Here is a 23,284-nt window from a genome sequence, read left to right as displayed (position 1 = left end):
TGACCTTAACATCTTCCTTTTTTAGACCAACTACCTACATGTTTTCCCTCACCACATCCATAAACTTCCTGTCAGCTTCATCCTCAGCATTCTTCTACCAATATACCCTGTCCCTCCACTGCACATGTCCATACCATCTTAATCCAGCCTCCCTCACTTTGTCTCCAAAACGTCCTACATGGGTTCTCCCTCTAATATATATACTAATATACTTCTCTAAAACACTCTCCATTACTTTGCACTGTTGACCCCAGGTACCTGAACTCCTCCACCTTCACCATCTCTTCTCCCTGCAACCGCACCACCCCACTGCCCTCCCTCTCATTCACACACATGTACTCTGTCTTACTCCTACTGACTTTCATTCCTCTCCTCTCCAGTATGTACCTCCACCTCTCCAGGCTCTTCTCAACCTGCTCCATACTCTTGGTCCTCATACATGTCCTGCACCACTCTCACATACTTCTCTGACACACCTGGCTTCCTCATACAATACCACAACTCCTCTCTCGTCATCCATCGCACAATGCAACTCCTTCTGACCTTCTCTATACTTCTCCATCAACATTCTCAAAGCAAATATTGTATCAGTAGTGCTCTTCCACCACATGAAACTATACTGTTGCTCACAGATGGTCACCTCTTCTCTCAGCCTGGCTTCCACTACTCATTCCCATAACTTTATGGTGTGACTGATTCCCCTGTAGTTACTGCAGGTCTACACAGCTCTCTTATGCTTAAAGACTTTCCACTCTTCATCCTCTTAATAGCTGCTCTCACTTCCTCCTTACTAATACTATCCACTTCCTGCTTCACATTCTCCATATCATTCAACCTTCTCTCTCTCTCTTATTTTCCACATTCATCAGCTGCTAAAAATACTCCCTCCATCTCTTCAACACACTAAGAAAAATAACCAAGAAATTTAGAACTTGCTCACCAGCAGTATTTTGGTCCTAAAGTGTGAAATGAGAGTAGGCGGTGTTGTGACACACACAAAAAAAACAACATCGTGCCTTTTTAACATAAGTTATCTTGCAAACAGGACTTAGAAACAGAGTTATTAAGAAATAAACATTTGTAAGATATATTTTACAGGTACAAATAAAGGTAAAAGAATTAAGTTAGTTAACACACAAACTTTTATTTTTTGTGTGTGTAAGTATAAAATACAACTAAAGTTAAAAAAACGTTAAATTAGTAAGTAATACAATGAAATTCATTTGGTGACTCTCAAAGAACTGCAGCAATAAGAAAATGTGAGAATAAAAAGACAATGTAAGAATAAACAAAAGAATAAACAAAGATACTTGCACTATAATATAATATGAATATGTGCAGTAAAATTAAATATATGTGCAGTGGGACATTGTAAACAGTGGAGTTCAAACAGGATTATCAGAAATGCTGAAATATTGCACAAGTTATACTAATAACATGCTAACTAACAATCATGATAATAATTAATAAATAAAAGTGAGTTTGCAGCAACATGGGAAAGAGTGGCAGACAGCCTGGTTTGTTACAGTATGTCTGCCTCACTTTTGAGCAGCTTTATGTGTGTGTGTGTGTGTGTGTGTGTGTGTGTGTGTGTGTGTGTGTGTGTGTAAATACAGGCTACAGCTTTGGGGAGAAGTTGTTCCGCATGTTGCTGTATATTTTGCCCAATGGGAGGGGCGCAAAAAGTCTGTGTCCTGGATGGGTTGAAAATCCCTGATGATGTTGCTAGCTCTCTTGTGTAGATGGCTAGCATAAACCATGTCAAAGTTATATATATATATATATATATATATATATATATATATATATATATATATATATATATATATATATATATTTTTTTTTTTTTTTTTTTTTTTTATGCTAGAAAAATGACAGTTAGTGTGAGTGGTCAAAAATGGTTAGATTTTCTTTTTCATCAAAGGTTTGACTTTGAAGCCAGGTTGTTGTTTCAATATTATGTCAGTTCAGTTTCACTTCGCCAAATAAATTTTACTTTGCGGTTTCTTCATTATATGCCAAGTTGCATTTATTTTGCCATCAAAATACTTTATTGATCCCACAGGAAAATTGTCTGGTTGCATTACAATTTTAGTAAAGATATATATTGAGCGCACCTAAATATAAGCCGCACCCACTGAATTAAAAAAATATATATATATTTTTAACATAAATAAGCCGCACCTGTCTATAAGCCTACACTGAAACAAATTAACTTAACACAGGCTTTAACGAAAGACAGTGCCTGTAACATGGCTTGTAACAAAACAGCAGCCTACCAATAAGTCATTGGTCACTGTCTTCCTCCTCCTGCGAACTGAAACCACTGAAGTCATCTTCTGGTGTCGGAGTTGAACAGCCTCAGAATTGCTTCATCCGATGTTTTCTCAAGGTTATCTTTATTGTCACTCTTGTCATTTTCATCTGAAGGCAAATTCTCCGCTGAGCTCATGCTGCCCTCTTCAACATGCAGTAGTCCAGCCTTTCGAAACCCGTTGATTATAGTGGATTTTTTGCCAGTGCTCCACGCTGACAGGATCCACTGGCAGACTTGACCATAAGTTGCTCTTCGCATTCGGCCCATTTTAGTGAAGTATTTCTCCCCACTTGTCATCCAAGCCTCCCATTGAACATGAAGCGCCACCTTAAATGCACGATTTACACTGATGTTGATACTTTGTTATGCCCCCAGGTATCTCAGCTGGAATTGAGTTTGTCCTCATGATGGCTTCTTTTACAGAATCTGTTTTGTGGGCCCTCATGCTGTCCAAAACGAGCAATGCCTTGTTCATTTGAAAAAATCCTCCCAGTCACGTGCCGTAACATTCATTAGGCTTTCCGTTTTCCATCCTTTCTTGTTTACTTTAACAACAATTTCTCTCAGGAGTTTTTTTTTTTTTGGCATCATACATCGTTTAAAAATCACTATCGGTGGAAGCTTTTCTCCCGATGCCATGCAGCTCAGAACACAGGTGAAGTGTGTTTTTTCATGGCTAGCTTTTTTTTGTAGCATGATGAATGATTTGCCTTTCCTGTTTACAGTCCGAGTGAGAGGCAGGTAAAATGTCAGAGGAACCTCGTCTATCTTTGCATGAGTGAATTTGCGGAAGTCTGAAACTTTTTCCTCGTAGTCGGGAGGGAGCTGCTGACACAGAGTCGTCCGTGCCCTTATGGACAGGCCTTTACATCTCATAAATCTGAGACACCACGATGGTCCACCTCCAAAATCCTCAAACTTCATTGCAGTGGCGATAGTTTTGATCTGCACAGTCAAAACACATCGGCCGTCTGCTCTTAGTGCGTTGACCCAGTCTTCGAGTTCATTTTCTAGTTCGGGCCATCTGCTTTTCTTCCCTCTGAAAGCGTTTGTTGTCTTTTTGCACTGAGCTCGTATGCAGCAGCTCTATTTCCTTTTCCAACAGCCAGATCGATCGCCTTCAACTAGAAAGCTGCATCATATGCATTTGTCCGTGACTTTGCCATGATGACAAAATGACTACCTTAATCAGAATGATTCACTGAGAGCGCGCTAGATTTAATATAAAGGGTTTAATTGGTTCACCTTAACCCGTTCGGCAATTTAATTGGTCTAATATTACGGGGCTCAGTTTTTTGGTGGGATCAAGTTTGTGAGACCGGGAAAAACCCGGGAAAAATCCATTAATTAGTGGCTTCATTGTTTAAGCCGCAAGGTTCAAAGCATGGGAAAAAAGTAGCTGCTTATAGTCCGGAAAAAATACAGTATGTAAAGAAAATGTGTAGCAGCATGACTATAATATACAAGTTGCACATGTATTAATTATTATTATTGCACTGCAATCATTGTTCATATTTGTCCAAGTTATTAACATTATGTAAGTGTGGCATTAAAATATATATGTATAACTATAACTAGTCATGTTAAATAACAGAAAATGAAAAGAGGAAAAAAGAATGAAAGAGGAAAAGCTAAGTATCAGCAGGAACAATGTTTTTTTCATGCCAAACTGCTTAATTGCCTAAGAGGAGCTTGAATTGTGGATGACCCATTATTTTGCACCATTTTTTCTTCTCTTAATTTGTTCTCTTTTTTCATGCAGTGTCCTATACAAAATATGACCATGTTTTAATCATCCACTTCAAGCCAAATTGTCACTGTGGGGTCCACAGGTTCTATTAAATGCAAGTTGGGAGCTGACATTTAGCTGTATTCCTGAGGAACCAAAATACTTGAATACTCGAAATACTCTTTATACAATACAAGCAGAAATTGCAAAAGTACACACATCCTTTACTCAAGCAGAAGTACAGATCCTCATGTTTTTAAAGACTCTGGTAAAAGTTGAAATACTGACTACTTTAACTTGAGTGAAAAAGTGTAAAGAATTTTGGGCTCTGACATTACCTTAAGTAACTGAACCTTACATCATGTGTGTTTGGGGTCATTGTCCTGCTGGAAAACAAATCATGGTCTCAAACCATGCAAACCAGATGGGATGGCATTTAAGCTTGACATTAATTTTAATTAAATAACCAACAGTGTCACCAGCAAAGCACCCCTACACTATCATACCTCCTCCTCGCCTCACATTAGAAACCAAACCTTCAGGAACCATGTGTACATCATATGGTGGTTAGAACCAAAAAATATGTAATTACTCATCAGAATAAATGACACTTTTCCACTGATCTAATGTCCATTAGTTGTTTTTCTTAGCCCAAGCAACTCTTTTCAGCTTCTTGATCTTCTGAAATAATTGTTTCTTTGCCACATTTTGACCAGACGAAGGCCTGTTTTACGCAATCTACTCTAAAATGTGGATGTGGAAATGTGTCTGCGACTTGAGCTCTGAGAAACATTTATGTAAATCAGTGGTTTCTTAGGCTGGTAATTCTAATGATCGTATCTTCTGCAGCAGGGGTAGCTTTTGGTCTTAAATTCCTTTGACAATTCTTAATGAGAGCCTGTTCAATCATAACATTTGATAGTTTTGGTGACTGCTCTTGGGATACATTTGAAGTTCTTGAGATTTTTCAGATTGAACGACCTTCATTTTATAAAGTAATGATAAACTCTATTCTTTATACTAAACTGAGTATTCCATGCTATAATATGGATTTTTACAGTAGTTGTAGTGGAACCAATAAGGGCTATTGATTCTGTACTCACCCTTTCTTCTAGAAAAAATGTATGCACTAAAGCACAGTAAGGAAGAAGGCAATGTTACAATTAGCTCTTGACAAGGCACACATGTGGACTGAACACCATTCCATGTGACTACCATGTGAATCTTAAAAGAGAATGCCAAGCTGTCATAAAAACCAAAAGGAGCTACTTTGGAAAATCTAAAATATAAAACATTCTGGGTTTATTTAACATGTTTTTGTTTACTGCATAATTCCATGTGTGTTCTTTAATAGTATGGATGTCTTCACTATTAATGTACATTTCTAAAATTCATACTAATAAATCCTAAGATTTCTTTCTCCACAAAAATCTTCCATGCCAAAGTTGGCTGGTGCAGTGGGGAAGCCAGAAATTTCCACCACTATGCAGCCCATGATTAAATTGAAACAATGACCTGGATGCTTAATGTGTTGCAGGTCTCCCCGATTAAGCAGGAACATACTGCAGGACAGTGAGTTTACAAGTACACTTCAGGAATTGAGGGTTCATGAGTATCCAATTGTGCCAGTTGTTATTTAATACCATGGGCAAAAGCATAAAAGTTAGGCTTCTCCATGTCAATCAAATAATTCATCTGACAAATTGGCTGATGCATTACTATGGAAAAGTTGTGGATTGGTTGTGCAGTAGTGAGACAAGGTATGCAATGTGAACAGCTTAGCTGAGGCTGTCAACATTAGTTCCATAAAAAAGAAGATTTGCAGGATGGAGAGGGCTCATGAGCCTTTTGCATTGGCTGGGCAACCAGTGAATCTACCAAAAAGATCCTCTTGGGCTGAATTGGAACAACAATTGACAGAGAGTTATTGCTCTGTGCTTTTTTAAAAAGTTGTAGCTGTTTGAATCTTAGCTCAGTGTTGGGGAGGCATTTTTCCTGAATCCTGCAAAAGATCCTGACTGACACACTTCTTCTGTGTTAGGTTAATAAAATTGTTTTTTCAACAATGACATTCCAAAAGTGACTAAAGGCCCTCACAATATTTGCATTATGAGAGGTCCCAAACATGTGGTTCTTTTCATTTGAATTACTGTATGAATGCAGGCCATAAGGAGTCTTGCATGTCATTATGAAAACTTGACTGAAGGAGTTTCCAACACAAACGTGACAGGCCCAAGAACAACAGTCCTAATCGTTACATCAGGGCAATTTGGCAGCAAAATTGTACTGGGAGATAACATACTCATGCCTCTGCCCACATTAAGATCCAAATGATTTACAAAGTAACCCTGGTCCTTTGAGGTGACATGGCAACTCAGCTAACATTTTAAAAGACTCAGTACTACAACTACTTCAACTGGTAAAAGTTGAAGTAATGACAATACTTTTTTACTTAAGTAAAAGTAAAGACGTTTGGGCTCTGACATGTACTAAAAAGTAGCCATTACTTACTACCTGTTTTAGTGTCATGCTGGTAACTGGATCTTACATCATAATATATTAATACAAAAAAATGTCTCATGTTGTTACATAATGAATGTATCCAGGCTGAACAACCAACATATAGAACACAAGCAGAGAAAAGATAATGGTCAGGAATGTTTAAATCACTGATAAAAAAAAAAAAACGGTAGCTTGAAGCCACACAATGACAAGAAATAGGTTGACGGTCTAATAATGGCAATGCACAATGAGAAAAAGAAATATGAAATAAGAAATATTATGTCACCAAACAGATTAAAAGTAAAGTAATAAACCTGTTCGGAAAAGTAAGTGATGGAAAATACAGATATTTGTGTAAGAAACTTAATGAGTGAAAGTAAAAAGTTGTCCTAAACATATTCTTTTTTAAGTAAAGTACAGACACCAGAAAAATCCATTTAAGTACATTAACTAAGTATTTGTACTTTAATACTTCCAACTCTGCAACCAAGAAAAGCTTGAGCAAATTCTAAATTTCTCTGTTTGGAGATAAAATATGGGGTGATAAAGTGTGTGAATAAAGCTGCAGTTATTGAAATAGAGGAAGTATGGTATTACTGAAACTGCATGCACTTTATGCCCTTATAGAAAATGCACCCTGTCGATAAATAGCAGGAGCAGGGTGATTGGTGGAAAGAAAGAAGCAACAGCCAGTGAAGAAATGATTATGCATCATACATGCCATGCGTGCACGAACTGGACTAAATAAAGAAAACCTTTATGTAGAACAAGAGCTCAGCACACACTGTCAGGCTAGCTGTGTTTGCATGTTTTTTCTCTACGCATTGATTATTGTACTAAACTTTCTTCAGCTTTACTTCTCAGGTTTTTTTGTTGTGCTTTATTATTTACATATTTATGAATATATTTTGTCATTTATTTTTAAAATACTTTACTGATTCACACAGGGAAATTATTTCTTCACATATCCCAGCAATGTAGAAAGCTGGGGTCAGAGCAAAGATTTAGCCATGTTTACAGCACCACTGAGGGTTAAGGGCCTTGCACAAGGGCCCCAAGGGAGGGCCCATTTTCAATCAGTAACACAAAACCTTAATCACTAAGCTCTGAATCACTGACTTTATTTCATTCAGTTCAATTCATTTTTATTTGTATAGCGCATTTAACAATGGACATTGTCTCAAAGCAGCTTTACACAGATAATGTGGTAAGAAAAAATCAATGAGATTGTTTTTTATAGAGAGAGAATGAGCGAGAGAAAAAAGAGGAGAAGAGTGACAGGGAGAGAAAGATGTGGATTATTAAGTATCCTTATTGTTGTATAAAATTTAAGAACATTGTGCAGTTGTGGACTATGTTAAGACTCACTATAGCAGCATAACTGAAAGAGAGAGCCAGAAGGTAACACAGGTGAGGGATCTCTGGGAGAAGAGATGGCCCACCACACCACCATCAACAAACCTGAGCGAGAGAGGACAACAGCATACTAATATCCCAGGTCACAGAACTCTATATCCATGATCTCTCCTGATCTGCTCCTTACATTTACATCTGTGGCATTTAGCAGGCACTCTTGTCTGGAGCAACGTACAAAAATGCTTTAAGGATCTAGCAATGAATAAATCTACACTAGCACGCCACATTACAAACTTAAGAAAATCAGCCTACAAGTCTGTTAAGTTATTTATTAATTTTTGCTCCTTTACCTAAGAAAAACCCACTGATAAAATGCTTGACTAAATAAATATGTTTTTAGCTTTGACTTTAACACTTAGACTGTGTCTGAGCCCTGAACACTAATTGGAAGGCTGTTCCATAACTGTGGGGCTTTATAAGAGAAAGATCTGCCCCCTGCTGTAGTCTTCTTTATTTAAGGAACCAACAAATAGCCTGCACCTTTTGATCTAAGTAGGCGTGGAGGATCATACTGGTACAGAAGTTCACTCAGATACTGCGGTGCGAGACCATTAAGTGCTTTATACGTCAGTAGTAGTATTTTATAATCAATGCGAGATTTGATTGAGAGCCAGTGTAGACTAATTAAAACAGGGGTGATGTGCTCATATTTTCTAGATTTAGTAAGGACTGTTGCTGCTGCATTCTGAACTAATTAAAGCTTATTTATGCATTTACTCGAACACCCAGACAGTAAAGCGTTACAGTAGTCTAATCTCGATGTTACAAAAGCGTGTTTAGTTTTTTTTTAGTGTTAGTTTTTCTGCACCCTGTATTGTATTCTACATCATATTTCAAATTTTAGCAATTTTTCTAAAGTAAAAGAAGGCAATCCAGGTAATGTTTTTCACATGAGCATCAAAGGAACGACCAGAGTCAATAATCACACCAAGGTCTTTGACTGCTGTGCACACTGGGACAAAAATCACCGCCCAGCGATGCTACGTAATCGGAAAGTTTGCTTCTAGCCGCATGTGGTCCTAGCAAAAGTACTTCTGTCTTATCCGAGTTAAGTAGAAGTAAGTTATCAAGCATTCAATGTCTAATGTCTTTTACACACTCCTCAACATTGCTAAGCTGATCTCTCTTATCTGTCTTTGCTAAAATATGCTGTGTATCATCAGCGTAGCAATGGAAGTTGATACCATGTTTATGTATATTTTTTTCCAGAGGCAGCATATATATATATATATATATATATATATATATATATATATATATATATATATATATATATATATATATATATATAAAGAGAAAAGCTGTAGGCCTAAGACAGATCCTTGTGGAACACCAAACACCAAAGCCAGGAGAGCTGTTCCCTTTATTCCAACACCAGTATTCTCTAGTCTAGAAAGAAGGAGATTATAATAAATGAATTCAAAAGCTGCACTAAGCTGCACAAGCAAAAGAGGTAAGGAGATAAAAAACCTGATCAGAGGCCAATCACAGGTCATTTACCACTTTAACCAGCGACGTCTCTGTGTTATGATGAGGCCTACATTTTTTGTTCCTAAGTAGGTGTGAGCATAACTGCTGTGCTACAACCTTTTCTAGAATCTAGGAGATATAGAGGAGGTTTGGCCTATAGATGGACAGCTGACATGGGTCACGGTCAGGTTTCTTAATTAGTTGATTCAGCCATCATCGAGTCTGTCCTGTGCACTTCAATAACTGTCTGGTTGGGCTCAGCTACACAATCAGACATCAGAAGACTACAGAGGATGGTTCGAAAGGCTGAAAGGATTGTTGATGCTTTCCTTGCCCGCACTGCAGTAACTGTACACATCCAGCGTGAGAAAAGGGCCCAGAAAATCACCCTGGATCCCTTACATCCAAGCCATATGGTTTTTATTTATTTATTTTTTTTCTACACTTTAAAGCACCAAACTCCAAGACAGCCAGGCACAGGAAAAGTTTCTTCCCCAAGGCAATCAACCTCATGAACACTTAAACGCTCTCCCCATTGTGCAATAAAATAAAACATACGTGCAATACCAATTTTACTAATCTAAATCTGTACTTTTATGTTCAATAATACTTTATTTTCCATATAAAAAACATGCAGTAACATTTATACTTCTATTCTTCTTTATTTGTTTGCTTTTTGTTGTGCATCTGGAAGCTTCTATCACCAAAACAATTCCTTGTAAGTGCAAACATACTTTGCAATAAAGCTCATTTTGATTCTGATAAAAGCCAGTTGGATTGAGGTGCATAATTAGTGCTAATGGAAAAGTGTCTTAGTTTTTAACACGTTCAAGCACTTCTGGAATGATCTGTTTGAAGAAACTTGTAGGCAAGTGATCGAGAATACAAGTGGTCCAAGTGGTCTGTTTGAGGTTCACGTATGATCATTATACCGCGGTGCAAATTTTTTCTTCCTAATCATTTTGGATTTAGGAGGAGCTACATTATCTAGACTGTAATGATACGTTCCTAGGCATTCATTGGCCCAGTCCAGTGCTGCGGGGTCAGATGGAGATCTAATGAATGTCAATAACTCCTGAAGATCATTGATAAAACTCACTGCTGTAGTTGATGTGAATGTTAGCTTAGCATGGTAACGTAGCGTGGTACTTATGCTATGACTTAGGCAGATTTTAAAAGAAATGTATTTTATTTAGTAGCTTTTCCACCACAAATTTTTTGTTTGTAGGATTACAAGTGCTAGATGCCCAGACATGGGAAAGAAAGGTTTTGAGGGTGTGTGATTGCCCTCTCTACAAGAACGTTAAGGTGAGAAGAATTTTCTTCCCTTTCAATTGTAATGGAAACAGGCAAATAAGAGAACTAATGTGGCTTCCTTGAAAAATGGGGTGAAATTTGTACTGATGAGATCAGCGACCTCTTTTCAAGCTCTCTCTCTAATATTTGGAAAAGTTAAGAACACAGGATGAGATCTAAAAACAGTTAAAACATTTATGTAAGGAAAAAAAAGAAGGGGTTTGTACTTCTGTGAATGCAACATTTATGAGTACCAATTATGGTCCTCATTCATGTGCACAGTAAAATGTTTAGATACATGAGTGTGGCTTTCTAGTATGGAAGAGTTGTGTAAAACAACTGCAACAGTTTACATTTACGGCATTTAGCAGACGCCCTTGTCCAGAGCGTTGTACAAAAGTGCTTTCAGTTTTTATTAATGAATAAATCTACACTGAAACTCTATATTACAAACTTAAGCTAAATCAGTCTACAGCTAAAAAAAACCTAACAAACAAACTAAAAATAAAAAATAAATCAACAAAGTAAACTTGGAAAGTGTTAGTTTCAAGTTTTTCAGGAAGGAGAAGGTCTTCATCTGTCGCTTGAAGGTAGACAGGGACGTCACTGTATGGACATTTCACTGTATTGGTTCATTCCACCACCTTGGTGCCAAAACAGAGAAGAGTGTTGAAGTATACTTACCTCATTCCCTGAGAGAAGATGGTACCAGTCGAACAGTGCTAGAGGATCTCAGGCAGCATAGTGCAGTGCGAGGAGTCATGAGGTCTCTGAGATAAGAAGGTGCTGTTCCTTTTTTGGCTTTGTATGCAAGCATCAGTGTTTTGAATCTGACATGGGGAGCTACCCGAAGCCAGTGGAGGGAGCGCAGCAGTGTAGTGGTGTGGAAGAACTTGGGCAGGTTGAATACAAGTTGTGCAGCTGTGTTTTGGATGATTTGCAGTGGACGGATAGCGATCAGAGGTAGATATGCCAGCAGAGAGTTGCGGTAGTCCAGTCTCAAAATGACAAGCGACTGAACAAGCACCTGAGTAGACTGTGTCGACAAATCGTTTGGATGTTGTACGCAACTTACGCAACATGTAAGGAGAAGGACATTTGATTGTCCATAGTTACCCCAAGGTTGTGAGCAGCAGCTGAAGGGGAGAGCAGGGAGTTATGAAGAGTTACTCTGAGATCCTGACCTGGAAATTAATCACCTGGGATGACCAGCAGTTTCTTTTTGCAGGGGTTGAGTTTTAGTTGATGGGGGTTGAGGTTTAATTGATGGGGGATCAGCATAGCAGTGGTAAGAAAACCCATGTGAGTATATGACTTCACCAAGAGAGTGAGTATAGAGGTGGAAAAGGAAAGGACCAAGTACTGAGCATTGTGGGATGCCAGTGGAGAGTTGGTGTGGGGCAGATGTGGAACCCCTCCATGTTACCTGGTATGAGCAACCTTCCAGGTAGGAGGCAAACCATTCCCAAGCTGCTTTACGTATACCAAGGCTCCTGAGGGTAGACAAGAGAGTCTTGTGGTTGACTGTGTCAAGCAGCATATAGTTTCTCAGACACAGCCAAAAGGTCCATATTGGTGAAATGTGCCTCTTTAAAGCCAGACTGGATTGGAACATTGAGGTTGTTCTGTAAAAGATCAATAGACATTTGGTTAAAAACTGTGCATTCCAGAGATTTAGAAAGAAAAGAGAGAAGTGACACCAGTCTGTAGTTGTTGATGTCCGATGGATCCAGAGCAGGTTTCTTCAAGATGGGCATAACCCTCGCTTGCTCAAAGGTAGTTGGTACATGGCCAGATGCCAAGGACCCATTGATGATTGTGAAGATAAATGGCAAGAGGTCTTGTGAGATGGTCTGAAGCATAGTTGAATTGATTGGATCCAGAGAGCAGGTGGTGGGTTTGCAAGATTGGATGATTTGCATTATCTCTTCTTGGTTGAAAAAAATTGAAAAATTGAAAAAAAGACTAGTTAATAAAAGGAATAAAAAACATAGAGTAGATGTAGGCTGGATAAAGAACAACTGGCTGTAGCCACCGTAATTCATTTACACTCTCCCCAACCTAAACCTTCTGTCAATGTCCTTCAAATGCCCATAGTCATGGCAGATAGGTGCCATGAGATTTGCACAAGAAGTTATTATAGGCCAAAAGAAAGCATTATGTGGATATCATCTTTCTGGCCATGTATCCCCTAAAATCAGAGGCAGTAACAGGAATAATAATTCATTTTCCAATTTCTTTTTGAAAGCTGGGGTCATAATACCAAGTGAAACACATGTGAGAACCTCCATATTCCCTGTGAAAAAGTGCACTAATACAGGTAAGCCAGAATAGCAATTTTGCAACATCTGCAGACAATAAATGCTGCAAATAAATATATTGAATCTTATTACTTTTTCTTATTCTTCTTCTTTCAGCTGCTCCCATTAAGTCAAGCAAACTAAATTTTATTTCTATAGCGCTTTTTACACTGGACATTGTCTCAAAGCAGCTTTACAGAATTTAAGAGTTAAGGTAAACGATTATCCCTGATGAGCAGCCATGGCGACTGTGGCAAGGACAAACTCCCTTAGATTTTATGAGGAACAAACCTTAAGAGGAACCAAACTCAAAAGGGGAACCTCATTCTCATTTCAGTGATATCAAGAGTGTCATTATAGTCTTTAAATATAATACAGAACACTGGAGAGCGAGAACTAACATTAGCACCGGAATGTAAGATTATGAGTAATGTTCTTTCTACAAGTAATGTTCTTTCTACAGTAATGTTCTTTTTACATTAGGGGATGCCAAAGCAGATCATCCATCTCCATACCACCCTGTCCTCTACATCTGTCTCTTTCAAACCAACTACCTGCATGTCTTCCCTCACCACATCCATAAATCTCCTCCTTGGCCGTCCTCTTTTCCTCCTTCCTGGTGGCTTTATTCTTAGCATTTTCCTAGCGATATACCCCATGTCCCTTCTCTGCACATGTCCAAACCATCTCAATCGCACCTCCCTTACCTTGTCTCCAAAACGTCTACATGCGCTGTACCTCTAATAAACTCGTTTCTAATCATTTCTAATCCTGTCCATCCTCGTCACTCCCAACGAAAATCTTAACATCTTCAGCTCATGCTACATCCAGCTCCACCTCCTGTCTCTTAGTCAATGCCACTGTCTCTAAACCATACAACATAGCCGGTCTCACCACAGCCCTATAAACTTTCCCTTTCACTCTTGCAGATACTCTTCTATCACAAATCACTCCTGCTATCACTCTTCTCCACCCACTCCACCCTGCCTGCACTCTTGTCTTCACTTCTCTAACACACTCTCCATTGCTTCACACTGTTGACCCCAGGTAATTAAACTTCTCCACCTTCACCACCTTTTCTCCCTGTATCCGCACCACTCCACTGCCCTCCCTCGCATTTACACACATACGTACCTCCACCTCTCTTCTCAACCTGCTCCCTACTCTCACCACAAATCACAATATCATGCTCAAACAACATAGTCCATGGAGACTCCTGTCTGAACTCGTCCATCAACCTGTCAATCACCAATGCAAACAGGAAAGTGAAAGAGCCGATCCTTGATGCAATCCAACGTCCACCTTAAACCAGTCTGTCATTCCTACTGCACACTTTACTGCTGTCACACTGTCCTCATACATGTCCTGCACCACCCTCACATACTTTTCTGGCACCCCTGACTGCCTCATACAATACCATATAGAATCTTGTTACATATTCCACAAATAACAAAAGTAATGTAATTCTAGGGAGTTTGATCCATGCTGTGTGCCACTTTATTGGAGACCTTTAGAGCAGAAGCAGAGAAACAGGTGCGAGATCATTGACAGCCACATCACACCCGAAGAATTACCAGGATCAGGTAGTACACTATCCAAGACACAAGGGGAGAATAAACCTGCATAGTTATTAGCTTCTCACCCAGTGGGTTAATGTTTGTTGCTTGGTGACATGACTAAATCACCTGAGATTATGACTATGACAGCTATTTTCCATCCACTGTCAGTAATGTCACATGTTGACGTCATGTTAGCAGAGGGTGGAATTTACACGGCCACAAAAATAACATGTGATCTCCCTGGGCAGATCATATGGTCAGAGACCCACAGCCAGCAATTCAATGCCCAGGCAGCATACACAGTCTTTAACCATGATGAGTTCAGGTTTACACCATTGCCCAGCTGGTCCAGGCTGTGGAAAATGGCTGCGTGATGTTGTCCTAAAGCGGTATGGTATCAGAGAATTAGTGCTCCAATGGCAAGGATAATATTTAAAACTCCTCCAGACATCATTGTTTTAGACATCATAAGGAAATGTATGTTGAACATATTCAAAATTATAAAACTGCACGGACTGAAGCTAAATCTTATTACTTCTCCAACAGAATTGCAGTTAGCAATGGGAACTCTAGGTCTCTCTTTTTGGTGGTAAACAATATTCTGAAACCACCTGATTATTTGCCGTCTGATATGTATTCCACTGACCTATGTGATCATTTTTTTTACTTTCTTTGCATCTAAGGTTGAAAATGTACATCAGCAAATACTTATTGGTACTCTTCACAATGACTCCTCTCAGTTTATAATGCACACACCTCCCCATTCTGTTTTCTCTAACTTTGCACTACCTACTGCTTCAGAGATAATGGGTCTGATAGGTAAATCTTCAACTTGTCAGTTAGACCCTCTACCAACTCCCTTAGTAAAAGCTTGTTTACCAGCTCTTTTGCCGTTGATTACAAAAATTGTTCATGCTTCACTTAGTTCTGGTCTTGTATCTCCATCTCTTAAATCTGCTATTATTACACCCATACTTAAGAAACCAGGAGGTGACCCATCAAATTTTGACAATTTCCGTCCAATTTCAAATTTACCATTTATCTCCAAGGTAGTGGAAAAGTGTATTGCAATTCAAATTCATGAACATCTCTCCAATAATAACTTGTATGAACAATTCCAATCTGGTTTTCGTCCCCACCACAGCACTGAGACTGCTCTTGTCAGAATAACCAATGATTTACTGTTGGCAGCCGACTCTGGGCTTTTAACTATACTTGTCCTCCTTGACTTGAGCGCTGCCTTTGATACTGTCTCACATAAGATACTTCTTGACAGGTTAGCTTCCATTGGTATTACTGGCACTGCTCTGTCTTGGTTTATGTCATATTTATCTGGACGCAGTCAGCGTATTCAATTAAAAGGTTTTAGTTCAAGATTATCAACAGTCACCACTGGTGTACCCCAGGGCTCTGTATTGGGCCCGCTTCTTTTCATTATATATATATGCTCCCTCTTGGTTACATTTTAAGGAAATATAGTGTTAATTTTCACTGCTATGGGGATGACACCCAACTTTACCTGTCTGCGGTTCTTTTCCTCCACCATCCTTATCAAGCTGTCTATCTGAAATTAAAGATTGGCTTTCAGCGAACTTCTTGAAGGTAAATGGCAACAAAACTGAGGCTTTGCTGGTTGGCACTAAATCTATTATGTCTAAACCTAACTGCTTCTCTCTCACCATTGATAATACCACAATCTGTCCTTCCTCTCAGGTTAAAAGCTTGGGTGTCATCATGGATAGTACACTATCTTTTGAAGCACAAATTAATAATATCACGCGGACTGCATACTTCCATCTGCGTAATATTAACCGTCTTCGTCCCTTTCTTTCAAATAATAATACTGCAGTTCTTATTCACGCACTAGTCACCTCACGTATAGACTACTGCAATGCACTTCTCACAGGTATTCCTTCCAAATTGCTGAATAAACTTCAGATGGTTCAGAATTCCGCAGCCTGTGTTCTCTCTAGAACACCTTATACGGCTCACATCTCTCCGGTTCTTCAGCAATTACACTGGCTTCCAGTAAAGTATAGAGTAGAATTTAAAATCTTGCTACTCACTTATAAGGCACTTCATAATCTTGCACCACAATATCTTACTCAACTTCTTCATGTTTACACTTCTTCATGTGCACTTAGATCTTCATCTTCAATTTCTCTTGTGGCACCTTGGATTCGACTGACTACCATGGGTGCCAGATCTTTTAGTTATGCTGCCCCCCGCCTATGGAACTCTCTTCCCCTTGATGTTCGCAATAGCGAGTGCTTGTTGACTTTTAAAAAGCGTCTTAAGACATATCTTTTTATACAGGCCTTTTTATGAAATGTTTTATTGAGATTTAAATGAATTTTACATGCATATGCTGTTTCTCTGTTGTGTGTTCTGTTTTATGCAATGACCTGTATATTGTCTGTAAGGTGACCTTGGGTGTTTTGAAAGGCGCCATGATTTTTAATTATTATTATTATTATCATTGCTAATATTTACAGAAAGTTATAAAAGATTGCAACTGCAACAAACAGCCATTCGGGTCAGTCCTGTGCACTAACGTGGGAGTCCTACAGGGATTAGAGCCCTGTGGTCTTGGATGTCCATTTCTGTGTAGTGTTGGTAGACTTCAATATGCTGAGGACAAAATACAATAAGATGAGCAGGTCTTTTGGCTAAATCCAAATAAATGCTTAATAAGAGAAGTAGAATTATTATTTTTGGGCAGGTGCATCCCCAGATGAACAAGACATCAGTTGAGGCCTGAATGAAACCCAGATCAAAAAGGTGAGGTGAGGACTCATTTCGGGAACATTTTTTGGATATCCTCCTCTTGACATCACTAAAGAAAAAGTAACAGACCTGGTCCTATGAATACACTGGGTGAGTTTGCCAGTTTTGTATAGGAATCGTCAGGCATGAGTGATACTGCACTGAGCGCCAGAACAATCATCATTCCCCCTTGTAGGGTGACCGACGCAATCATTCATTATAGACCCGGAGTAGATTAGAGCCTTGTGCTTGGCTAACTATACCTCCTCACAAAGGCACATTTGCCAGTCCGTATCAGAGGATTTAACAGTACACTAATATTCTTTAGGTAGGCCGCACAATGCTTGCTCATGCATAAAGAATAATGTATTTAGCCACTTTGTTATAACTTGCTAATTCACTGATAGCCACTACACATGCTCACAGACACAACACTCCAGTCTGAATATCAGTCAGAGGATATAACCGTAAACTAATATTCCTTAAGTAGGCTGCTCAATGCTTTCTTATGCATAAAGAATAGGAGACTTTGTCATAATTTGCTAAGTCAGTGATAGTCAGAAATCAAAAGGTCCCAGACCTTGTGCTCTATGCTCCATCCGTTCATGAGCCTTCTGTATGTACTTTTCTGGTCATAGATTTGCGGTAACACCATGCTACATAATCAACCAGATATAAATAATTTTAATAAATTTCAGAGTTAATTGTACATTTATTTGCCAGGCAATAATGAATAAACAAATGTCAAACCTAAAACAAATAATAGAAGAAAGTTACACAACATGATAGGCATAAAACAAAATAGTTTAGTGATGCAGTTTACAAAATAATTGTTAAAGAGTCACTGTACCCGGCAATAGAGACACGCAGAGACTGTGTGGGAAGTTCTGACTACAGAATGCTACAGAGTGTTTCACCAAATGACCTCAATAAATACCCAAACCATCATAAACACTTGTAAATTCTTCTTATTTTTTCAGCTGCTCCCATTAGGGTTGCCACAGCAGATCATCCGTCTCCATACTACTCTGTTCATCACCACATCCATAAACCTCCTCCTTGGCCTCATTCTTTTTGTCCTGGTGGCTCCATCCTCAGCATTCTCCTACCCACATATACTCCATGTCCCTCATCTGCACATGTCCAAGCCCCAGGCCCTGTCTGAACTCTTTCCTGAATCTCACACTACAGTCTTCCTCCTTCAGTTTTCACCATCTTATTCTTTTTACAGTCCTCACTCTCCTCCTTTTCTTCTTCACTTCCAAAATCATCCTACATACCACCATCTGATGATGCTGTCTATCTTATACGTCACCCTATGCTCCACCTTCTTCTTAAAATAACTATTTACCACTGCCATTTTCATCCTTTTAGCAAAATCCACCACTATCTGCCCTTCCACATTCCTCTCCTTAAGGCAATACCTACCATCACCTTCTCATCACCTCTGTTCCCTTCACCTACATGCCATTAAAGTCTGCCCCAATCACCAATTGTTAATTTCTAGGTACACATTCCACCACTTCATCTAACCAACTCCAGAATATTTCCTTCTCCTCCATCTCACAACCCACTTGTGGAGCATAGGCACTTTAACCCCTTAAACTTCCAGCTTCATGTTCATTACCCTACCAGAAACTCTCTTCACCTCCACTACACTCTTACTGTATTCTTCCTTCAGGATCATACCCAAGCCATTTTTCTTTCCATCCACACTATGATAAAACAGTTTAAACCCACCTCAAATGTTCCTGGCCTTACTCCCTTTCCACTTGGTCTCCTGAACATATCTACCTTTCTCCTCTCCTCCATTTCAGCTTTCTCTCTCCCTTTACCAGTCATAGTACCAACATTTAAAGTACCAACGCGAACCTCCACTCTCCTACACTTCTCCTTTCTCTGCTGTCTCTTTAGATGTCTTTTTCCCCTCCTTCTCCTCCTTCGGCCAACAGTAGCCTATTTTCCACCGGTACCCTGTTGGCTAACAATGCTTGTGGCGGTCTTTGGTAGCCCAGGCCTTGGCCGATCCGGAATGAATTTTTTTATTCGTGATCCGTACATTTGATTTGGCATGTTTTATGCTGGATGCCCTTCCTAACGCAACCTTATCGATTTATCCGGGCTTTGGACAGGTACTGAGTGCACTGGCTTGTGCAACCCTAATGGCTGGGTATAAACACTCATAAATTAAAAATAATAAAAGATTTGCAAACCCTTTGTTAAAACAGTAGGTGACATTAAACTAAATACTACCTAGGGTAAAAACCAATACCTGATAAAGATCTTCTCAGTCACAACCCTCACAATAGTAGACAGAATTTCCCTAAACCTGGGATTTTTATTTTTGGTCTCTTCTACTGATATGGGATCATATTTCCAATCACACCTTTAAAATTATACCAAACATGTAATGGTAAAATGTATACATTCCTAAAATGTAATTATTACATAATGCAAATATAGTAGCTTGAATTCCAGGAATTCCATGGAAGTCACCTTTCCATGACCTGGCCATAACCCAAGGAGGGAAAAAGGGGGCTTAAGAATGGGTGAGAGGGCAGCTGAACAGATGGCTTTCTCTCCTCAGATTAAAGAGATCCTCTTCACAGATTCAAAGGTTTATTGATTTTCTTGCATGGCAGTTCTCAGGGTCTGGCCTCATAAAGTTGCATGGCAGTTTGTAAGTGTCTGACCTCTTGAAGATTTTTATATGCTGTTATATGCTAATAAGAAAATGACCTGCAGTTGTGTTTCTGAGGTTCTAAGGTGGCTGTTTGTTTGTCTACCACCTAAATAAGTCAACAGAGATACCATTTTGACCGGTCTTCATTGTTTACTGATCCATCTGGATAAGAACGCCACATATATAAGGATGCTGTTTATTGACTTCAGCTCTGCATTCAAAACAGTCATCTCCACTAAACTGACCCCTAAGCACCAGTTGACCTGGGTATCTGCACCACCACATGAAAATAGATTCTGAACTTTCTCACCATTAGACGTCAGTCCGTAAGGTTGGGCAATCGCATGTTCTCAAACAGCAACTTCAGCCTAAATGCCATTAAGACTCATTATTCACTTTTTTGTGACATATTACAGCCATCAAAATCAAAATGACCTTATTTCTTCCCTAAAATGGTAGACTTCCTCAGTTTAAATATTTGATATGTTTTCTATGTTTTATTTTGAATTAAATATTGGTTTATGAGAGCCACAATTCCAAAAGTTGGAACAACATGCAGTTTAGCATCTACCAGAAGTGCAGATAGTATAATTGTGTAAACTGACAAGTGCAGATAAATATATTCATATTTATACCTGTACACAGAAGACATCTTACATTTTAAGGAGGAATCATTCCAGACTCTAAGGCAGAGATGCCCAAACTAGGGTTTTTATTATCGTTTAATTTGATCCAAAATGCCAAGTGTTGGAGGAGTACAAAAATCATGTATTGAAGGTAAAGTAGAAATACACACTGTAAAATATTGCTCCAGTAAAAGTGCTCTCTTGTAACTTTCACTTGAGTAAAAGTACAAAAATATTTGTCTTCAAATATATTTAAGTATCCAAAGTACTATGATTTATTATGGCTATAATGGTTCTATTATAATATTTGTCACAAGACTCTTTGCCTAATCAGCACAGTTTATGTGAAAATGCTCTGTTACTTTTAGCACACCGATCTACTAATCTAATAGATTTATATTAAATAAATCAAACACCAATTGATCTCTATAAGAAATATCATGATCTCTAAACCTTCCTAAAAATTTCCAGAAATTGTGCAAATAAGGCCAAAGGTGTTGTGACAAGTTAGTCAGGAGATTCAGGAGTTTTTTCCATCATTTATTCCTCTCAGAATTTGCTGTTTAACTGACACTGAACTGTATGTTTATGATAAGTACATTACATACCACCAAGCGGCAATCAGAATTTCAAAACAGGGCACACGCTCTACCCTGATTGGTGGCTTGCTGCATGCTTAACCAGTTCATTATTTATCCACTCTAAATAATAACATTTTGCAAAATGTAGTTGAAAACAAAATTATGATATTCTACTTTGAAATGTAGTCTAGTTAAAGTAAAAGTCTCCCCAAATAGAAATTCTAGTACAGATACGTGAAAAGCTACTTAAGTACAGTAACTAATTTACTTCGTTACTGTCCATCACTGGCCATGCAATATATAAGAGGTGGGGGGGATTGCTTGAAATATAAGAACCATATTCATGTCTCTCATTAGAGCACACTGAATAGCTGCATTAAACTATATTGTAATTATTTAAAAATTGTATTTATTATATTCTAATAATTGTAAATTTTTTTTTATTATAAATAAGAGGGACCATTTTAACATAATGTTTGATACAATGCAACTTTTGGCCATTTTTAGCTTTTAACTGTTTTAAACACACCTTTAAAAGAATATAAATTCAACGTTAAAACCTGCCGTGTTTGACGTGTCACTGCAGACACAAACTCTCACTTGTAATACAGTATCTGGCTGCCTCCCACATTTTCAGCAGGCCACCTAAAACATCTCGTATGCTGAAAGTATACAGTGACTGCAACCAAAAGTTACATGAGTGCAAATTAGTTTTCTGGGAAAGTCAACAAATGAGAATATGTAGTAATAAAAAAATATATTTTTTTTTAAAAAGCAAAATTACATATGAAGTAGTTTTCAATGTTACAAAAAAAAGCCAGCGATCATTTTTATTATTCTGTGAAAAATAATATACTGTAGTAGTACTTACTTTTCAAAAACACTTTTTCCTCCTTATGAATGCATTCCGAAGGATTGGGGGATTGTCCAGGGTAGCGTGTAAGGGAGCATTCCAGGAAAAAGACTTTCCTGAGAACTTATGCCAAAAGTATTCCTTATTTGGTTGTCCAACTGGAAACACAGAAAAACAAAAAGAAAAGCAGACAAATGTCTTTACTTAAAGTCAAGTGCATTCGTAATTTAAACTAGTTATAAATGGAAAACAGTGAAACTAGTCACGGCAGAGGTCTTATACATGAACTGTGTGTACTTATAATGTATGAAAGATCTATCAACAACAATGGAAGTCATGGAAAAAGGAGGAGGGTGAGTTTATCCTGGTTTTAACACCACCATTAGGCAAAAGCAATTGAAACCAGAAAGCCATTTAAAATCTTATTACATTTTGATATAAACTGCAGCCTAACAGTATATAAATATTTGTTATATATAATATGGCATGCTGTTTAGGAAATTATTCATGAGAGAAGTGAATGAAAACTCTGAATATTGTGAATGAATTCCGAATATATTGACTAAAAACCCTGAATTTATTGAATCAATTCTGAATATATTAAATGGATTCTGAAAATTGTGAATGAAACCTGACATCATCATGGCATAGCGCCATCTTGCTTTGGGCAAAAAAATAAATATATATATACACACACTTTAGGCCAGGGGTCTCAAACTCAAATTGGCTGGGGGTCATTGCTGTGATTGACATCTCATTGGAGGGCCATTTTAACATTTAAGTAAAACAAGAAAGTACAATATTTCTGAAAATTGACTTTATTTGCTGAGATGTTTTACAGACCCCTCTGTTAAGCTTCTGATGTTTGCAGATGACACTACAGTCATCGGCCTCATTAGCGATGGTGATGAATCTGCATTTAGAAGCGAGGTTCAGCAGCTGGATGTCTGGAATCCCCTGCACTCCACCCACTAACCATCATGAACAGCACTGTGACAGCAGTGAAGTCATTCAGGTTCCTGGGCACCACCATCCTTTAGGGCCTGAATTGGGACAATCACATCGACTTCATTGTTAAAAAGGCCGTACTTCCTTTGCCAGCTGAGTAATTTTAACCTGCCACAGGAGCTGCTTAAACAGTTCTCAGCCATAATGGAGTCTGTCCTGTGCACTTCTATTTCTGTCT

General features: G+C 38.5%; 1 protein-coding gene across 1 annotated transcript in view; it reads right to left on the bottom strand.

Annotated features, from left to right (window-relative positions):
* Window positions 1-22,427, bottom strand: part of LOC124388803 (integrin alpha-X-like) — a 79,574-nt gene extending 57,147 nt beyond the window's left edge. The window contains 1 exon segment of the mRNA XM_046853832.1: window positions 22,117-22,427. The gene's annotated coding sequence lies outside the window, so the exon portion shown is untranslated.
* Window positions 22,428-23,284: the final 857 nt, after the last annotated feature.

Source organism: Silurus meridionalis, chromosome 7, assembly GCF_014805685.1.
Source record: "Silurus meridionalis isolate SWU-2019-XX chromosome 7, ASM1480568v1, whole genome shotgun sequence".
NCBI classification, from domain to species: domain Eukaryota; kingdom Metazoa; phylum Chordata; class Actinopteri; order Siluriformes; family Siluridae; genus Silurus; species Silurus meridionalis.
Note: the sequence above shows the minus strand (reverse complement) of the source record. Positions and strands in the feature narration are given on the sequence as shown.